Raw genomic sequence first — 7,704 nt, forward strand, 5'->3', positions numbered from 1 at the left:
TGTGTGTGTGTGTGTGTGTGTGTGTGTGTGTGTGTGTGTGTATGTTTAACGTAGGGTAAATATTGCCCAGATTCTGGCATCAAAGGACTAAGCTCATACTGCTAATCACCATGTTATTTTCCTAAAACAAACTATAACTGAAATCATTACTAAGTTGTATCTTATAACTATGTGTTGAGGCCATGCATTGTAATTTCTCTAAGTGGTTGCTCTTTGAATCGGTCAAGTTTAGGACTGATGCTGACCAGCTTGAATCAAACTTCATCCAAATAAAATACTTGCTTCAGAAATCCAGCTTTATGATACTCTTAACCAAGGAATTTAGTGAAAATCTCAAGTGTTGCACAACTATGGTCAGTGCTTCTCTAATTAGAACTTAGACCTTCATATTTTGACACTAAAATGTCAACAAATGCAAATGCAAAAGAACACATTAAACAAATGCAAAAGAACAACATTTAAACAAATGCAAAAGAAATAACACATTAAAAAAACTCAGGAGTCCAACATGGCATTTTAAAGCTGAGTGTGTAGATTTCCAAGAATTTAATAAGATGAGGTTGAGCAGATGGAGCATAGAAAGACAAGCTGTGTTCTAGTTTATTTTCAAAGTAGTATTATTTTTTTTGAGAACCAATTTTTCTATTGGATTTTAGAAAACACCCATGAATCAGAATTGTAGAAGAAGGTGTCAGTAAATTAAGGCTTATTGCAAAACATTACAAGTAAAGTGACTCATTTAAAATCAGGAGACTTCTTTAGGAACTACTAATTTAGCTAATCAGAGTGATACAGCTTTAGAAAGTAAATTGTGCTTAAACGAGGTTCTGATGTGGCTCTAATCCTTTAAATGGCTCCCAGAGCATGTCTGCACTGATGATAGAACTACAATGGCAATTTATTTGGATGTTGTGTGATTCAATAGTTTAATGTCAGAGAAGAAGAAACTAAAATTCCCAAGTTAATCTATTATGCATGGGATGATATATAAAGGAAAGGCTGTCAAAGCCTCTCCATGCAATTCCAAAGTCAACTGTCAAACACACCTCATCTCCTCTCCTACCAACTGGAGTGAAAATAAGGATATATATATTTTTCTCTCTAGCTTCCATCACCCGGCATGGACTGTCTCACTCATCGTATTTGTTAGATATGTAAGGTCTACATGCTAAAAGTTGGGGGTGGGTGAAATAAGAGGGTACAGAGGTGAAATTAGAGTCTTGAGTGTGGGGGCATAGAAAGAGCTGTGAGGAGCATATAATGCTGCTGGGAGACATCCCTCCTTACTCCCCTTTTCTTCCTTCACCAGGATCTAAAGATGATACCAGAGATTTTTCTCTTTGTTGCTACACTTTTACCTTTGGTAACCATTTCTGCAAAATAGTTGGGTCCAAAGCAAGTGCTCTTTGAAACATTTTGATTAAATTGTATAGTGAGAAGACTTCTGCTTCCAGACATGGTGAAGTGACAGGGACCACATTTACCTTCCTGCCTGAACAGGGCATGAGGAAAAGAGAAAGGTAAGTGGGGATTGGGGAGGTGGGAGGGGTAGTAGCACTTAACATATGTGCAGGGGACTCCCCTTGAGTCAACAGCAAAGTACTGATAAATGCATGCATCCAGAGTAAATAACCATTGCTGGGAGAAGAATCAACATAAAGCAACAGGTAGAACAATGTTTAAGGATCACACAGAACCAAGAATGGTTCACAAACAAAAATGGAAACACCTTGTAACATGTAACACATGCTGTCAAGTTCTTAGCTGAGTATTGCCTCAAGAGTGAAACCAGGTTAGCCCTAAACTAAAGGGGGTTCTGTATCATCAGTCTGACAAAGCTTAAATACAAGCTTTGAAAAGTTCGAATTGTTTTCAAGGTAGCTTATCTGTTTCCCAGAACAAATTCCTAAAAATATTTACAATATTTAAATATGTAAATATCATAAGATGTCCAATCTCTGACATGTAATCAAAACTTACCTAGCAAGCAAAGAAGCAACAAAACGTGATCCATAATGAGGCAAGTAGGGGGTGTGTGGGGGAATCAATCAAGAGAAAGAGACCCTGAAAAGTAACAGCTGATAGAATTGGTACACAAGAATAATAAAACAGCTATTTAAATATACTACATACATTTAAGAAGGTAGTAGAAGACATGAGAATAATAATGACATAGAAGGCATAAAAGAGATGCAAATCAAATTTCTAGAGATCAAAAATACAATGGCTGGTATGAAAAATACACTGGATGGGATTAACAGCAGATCAGCCACTGCAGGAGAAAAAAGAGCAATGAATGTAAAGATATGTCAATATGAAGTCTGCAAATAAAAACACAGAAAGAACTTAAAGTAAAATTTAAAAAAATATGGAAAGAAAAAGACTGAAAAAACGAACAGAATATCATAACATGTGGGGCAATATCAAGTGGGCTAAAATATGTGTAATTGGAGTTACAAAAAGGGTATAGGGCCGAAAAGACATATAAAGAAACAATTACTGGAAAAGTACAAATTGTAGTCTCTACTACATATGCTGAATCAGAATTTATTGGGTAGGCCTCTGGCTCTGACAAGAAATGAACCACTAGGGACAGATGAGTGGGATGGGAAATAAAAAAGTGGAATTGAAATAAACCTATAACTTTAAAGTAAAATAGAAGAATTATCTGAATCCTGAGGTAACCAACTTAGAATAGGTTATCCTGCTTTGTTGCCCAATATACACACACAAGGACATCATGTTGTGAATTCTAATAATATTCAACACAATCTTTGATGAGAAAGTGGAGCTCCCTCTTCTAAAAATACCACATAAATCTATAGATAAACTTTCCCTATTAGTCTTATGGCCTCAAGCTACAGTAATACGAATGAACTACATTAAAATGGGTGAAACACTGTTTTTAATCACGCAAATTGTCTCAGGAAAACAAGCAGGTTTCAGATGAGGTGGGAATTGAATGAGGAAAAATTCATCATACTTCTCATAGATCAACTCACTTTAGCATGAGCAAAGTGAAAAGACGCCTCTGAGTGACTGGGTAAATACAACAGCCCTCTCCCCCAGTCCTAAAGAGAAAGAAATATAGAATGGAAAATACAGAGTATTCAGTTGAAAAGAAAACATAATTAAAACAAAAGAAAATTTCACATTATGGTTTTACATTGTTGAAGTTAATAAAAGTGCAAATTGAATAAATCAAGAGATTAAATCCAGGAAATGAACATCAAAATGAGATATAAAGACAATTTATAGAGTTTAGGCAACAACCAGTGGTCCAAAATCCACCTTTATGAAATTAAAAGATGAACTAGAAACAGTAAGTGTCAAAATAAAATTAAATAAATTAATTTAATTAAATATGAATTACATAATTTCAAGGAATAAAGTCTTAATATAATCAGTGAACACATAAGACAAACAGATCAAAGCAGTAGTAGAGACAAAATATATACAGCTAACATATACAAAATGTGTTGCTAAATTACAGGATATAAGAACATAATAATAAAAATAATTATAAACAAAATAGAAGAAAAAATCCTGAATTAATGGCATAACCGAATCAGGAGATTGCAAAGCAAATCTAGGTGAAAAAAAATATTATAGCATGATAAACAAGATATTTCTTAGTTGTATTATTAAACTTTAAAAAATGCATCATTAGGTATCAGAGTAGAAATACAAGTCACCTTCTATAACGAAAAAAAATCATAATAGTTTAACATTTTCCTCAGCAATAGGCAAATGTGTTAACAATGTTCTGAGGAAAGACAGACCCAAAAATATTCTAGCTAGCCAAGTTGTCTTTCATTAGTTAGGTAAAAAGGCTAAAATTCTCAATTAACAAGCAAGCAAAGAGTTTTAGAGATCATCACTCCAACACATTATAAAGGGGGCTTTAAACAGTTGATAGAGAATACATATTATGAAAATACTATGTACAGATTTCAAAACTTTTTTGCAGCAAAATAAACTTGTATGGACTTGTTATAGCATGTCTGAACAGGATCTAGTTTGAGGCACTAAGAAGGATAAGACAACAGTTTAAAAAGAGCCTCTATCAGGAAAACTTGAATTCTGCTAAAATGGAAGCAAGAGCAAACATCAAATTTGTGGTGAAGGGTGGGTGGAAGACTGCTGAAATCATTGATGCTTTCAAAAATGTTTATGAGGACAATGGCCCAGATAAATCAGCAGTTTGAACATGAATAACTGTCTTTAAAAGGGAATGAGATTATGTTAAGAGGAAGCATGCAGAAGTAGACCATCCCCACAATTTGCAAGGCAAAATTTCATCTTATTGGCACCCTAATTGAAGAGGACTGATGATTAACAACAGCACAAACAATAACCAGTACCATAGACATCTCAGTTGGTTCAGCTTATATAATTCTGACTGAAAAATTAAAGTTGAGCAAACTTTTCACCCAGTGGGTACTAAAACTGTGTGTCCAGATTAGCTGCAGACAAGAAAAGAGTTTTCAATGGAAATTTTAAATAAATAGGATGAAGATCTTGAAATATTTCTTCCAAAAATTGTATCAGGCAATGAAATGTGGCTTTACCTGTACAATCCTAAAGACAAAGCCCAATCCAAAGCTGAAAGTGGTCCCGTCAAAGCAAAAGCAGTCAAGAGCAAACATCACGGCAATAGCTTTTGAGGGTACTCAAGATATTGCTTGTTGAATTTTTGGAGGTTCAAAGAATGACAACATCTGCTTATTACGAAAGTGTTTTCAGAAAGTCAACTAAAGCTTTAGCAGAAAAATGCCTGAGAAAGCTTTGCCAGAGGTTCCTCTACTATTACAAAGCTCTGCTTATTTCTCTCATCAAACAAAGGACATTCTGTGAGAAATTCTGTGGGAAAGTATTAGGCATCTACCTTGCAGTCCTCTTTTGGCTCCTTCTCACTTAATCGTTTTCTTTTCTTTTCTTTTTTTTTTTTAAACTTTAAGTTTGTTATGTAGGTATACATGTGCCATCGTGGTTTGCTGCACCCATCAACCTGTCATCTAGGTTTTAAGCCCCATATGCATTAGGTATTTGTCCTAATGCTCTCCCTCCCCTTGCCCCCTACACCCTGATAGGCCCCGGTTGTGATGTTCCCCTCCCTGTGTCCCTGTGTTCTCATTGTTCAACTCCCACTCATGAGTGAGAACATGCGGTGTTTGGTTTTCTGTTCCTGTGTTAGTTTGTTGAGAATGATGGTTTCCAGCTTCACCCATGTCCTTGCAAAGGACATGAACTCATTCTTTTTTATGGCCACATAGTATTCCATGGTGTGTATGTGCCACAGTTTCTTTATCCAGTCTATCATTGATGGGCATTTGGGTTGGTTGCAAGTCTTTGCTATTGTGAATAGTGCTGCATAAACATACGTGTGCATGTGTTTTCATAGTAGAATGATTTATAATCCTTTGGTATATACCCAGTAATGGGATTGCTGGGTCAAATGGTATTTCTGGTTCTGGATCCTTGAGGAATTGCCACACTGTCTTCCAAATGGTTGAACTAATTTACACTCCCACCAACAGTGTAAAAGCGTTCCTATTTCTCCACATCCTCTCCAGCATCTGTTGTTTCCTGACATTTTAATGATCGCCATTCTAACTGACGTGAGAGTACTCACTTTTCTTCAGTTAATAATGTAAAGAAGACTGCATTGGCATGGTTAGATTACCAGGATCCTCAGTTCTTCAGGGATGAACAAAATGATGGATATTATTACTTACAAAAGTGCCTTGACCTTGATGGAGTTTATGTTGAGAAACAAAGTTTACATTTTTTATTTTTATCTTTAAATTATATTTTTCCATAAACATTATGAAGTCCCCTCATACCAGTGGGAACTAGTCAAGACTATAAATGGAGACTGATGTACCATATGTCAAAATTTAAAAGATGATATCTAAGATTTTGTATGCATGTGTGTGTGTGTGTGTGTGTGTGTCTAACAACTATATAAAATAAAATATGTTCTCTCCTCCTACCTTGACAAATATAGTTTTTCAACAATCTGGAATGCTGGGTTTAAATTTAGAATTTTCAACAACTTGGAGTCCCAACTGAAAACATGATTGTGTGACAAGAGCCAGCTTGACTCCAGGACATTTGTCAATGTTGGACTTTATCAGGGACATCATTTGCATATATCTGAATACCTTAGTTCACACATTTAAATTGTATCCATACATTCTCAAGCAGTCATCCCTGGGATATTCCTTGGGTCTAGGTGTGGTGGCTTGGTCCACTGTCAGGAGAACAGACCTGGGGAAGGTGCATGTGTAGGCCCTAGAAACAGGCTTAAGGTTGTTTGGGGAGAGAATGTTGGGTATCCAGGTACCCAAAGTGTAGTTTAGAACAAGAGCACAAAGACAAAGTCCCTTGAACCAGCAAACCCCTTACATCATGTCTGATAAAGACATGAGCTGGGGTAAGCTAGTTCCAGGCCCTTTAAAATATAGGGATTGGGGTGAGAGTACTTCCTGCACAGTTCTAAGTGTGGTACTCATGGGCATAGCACCTGTGGATTTTTTTTTTTTTTTAAGAAAATACTAAGGAAACTAAGAAATCATGCTATCAAGAGACAAATGCAAAAAAAGTTCTGAAGTATTCAACCAATAGTCAATTTACAAAGATGGTGAAGGCATGCTTAGGAAGTTTAGCAGTAAAAAAGATACTGATCCAATAATTTTATACCCTTTCATTTTTTTCTCTCATATAAAAGGCAACATATTGACATTTTCAAGTATATAGAAATGCATACAATACAGGAATGATGAGTCTTTCTTAAAAATGAATTAATGATTAAGTCTATTCAACCAAGATATGACTACAGAAAAGTGTGGAAACAGGGCTAGTGGTTATCATTGCATCTATTAATATACAGAACTTAGACTTAATAACTGAGGGGATTATGGTTATAGAACAGAATATAAATGTTGTAAATCCTGTAATATCAGTGATTACATAACTAATATTAGGGAGTAGGAGTGAGACTAAAGGATATACAAGAGTTCTAATTTTCTCATAGTGAAAAGCAGGGAGTCAATTATTCTCCCTAAAGTTGAAACATGTTGTTTAAAAGAAATAATAACTCTAGACTTTCAGTATTGTTTCCTATGTTTTTAATTCATAAAGGAGAAATGAAATTATATATTGAAATATAAAAACATACATTTAAAGTCTAGCAATTTCTTTATCTTCAGCTTCCCTTAGGTTTCTTCTTTGGTTGAAGGCAAAAATTAAATATAATATTATCTTTTAAAAAATATCATGCATAGGATAACCATTTTTTAAAATTACTTTTATCTTTTGATTAATTTGCCACCTATCAATCTATTGATCTATCTATATATCTATCATTTAGCTTCCTACCTCCCTAAAGACCTAGTCACTTATCCATATATCTATTCACCATTTTTTTAAATCCTTCTCCCTGTTCACACTTTGATCTGTAAATCTTCATCAAGAGGTGTCTGGAATGATAATCCCTTGACATAATTCTCTAGTGCTATTTGGAGTATTTTGGTTAATTTCTTTGTACAAATGTCTAATTCTTGATTTCATTATAGTGAACACACATGGATTTTACAAAACAGTAAAGTCATTATTAAGCAGAATACTTTAGGTGAACAAACTCCTGGTGGAGCTGTTGACAGAGGTAGAGGGACAAAGAAAAGAAAGAATAATAATGAG

Source organism: Piliocolobus tephrosceles, chromosome 4, assembly GCF_002776525.5.
Source record: "Piliocolobus tephrosceles isolate RC106 chromosome 4, ASM277652v3, whole genome shotgun sequence".
NCBI lineage: Eukaryota > Metazoa > Chordata > Mammalia > Primates > Cercopithecidae > Piliocolobus > Piliocolobus tephrosceles.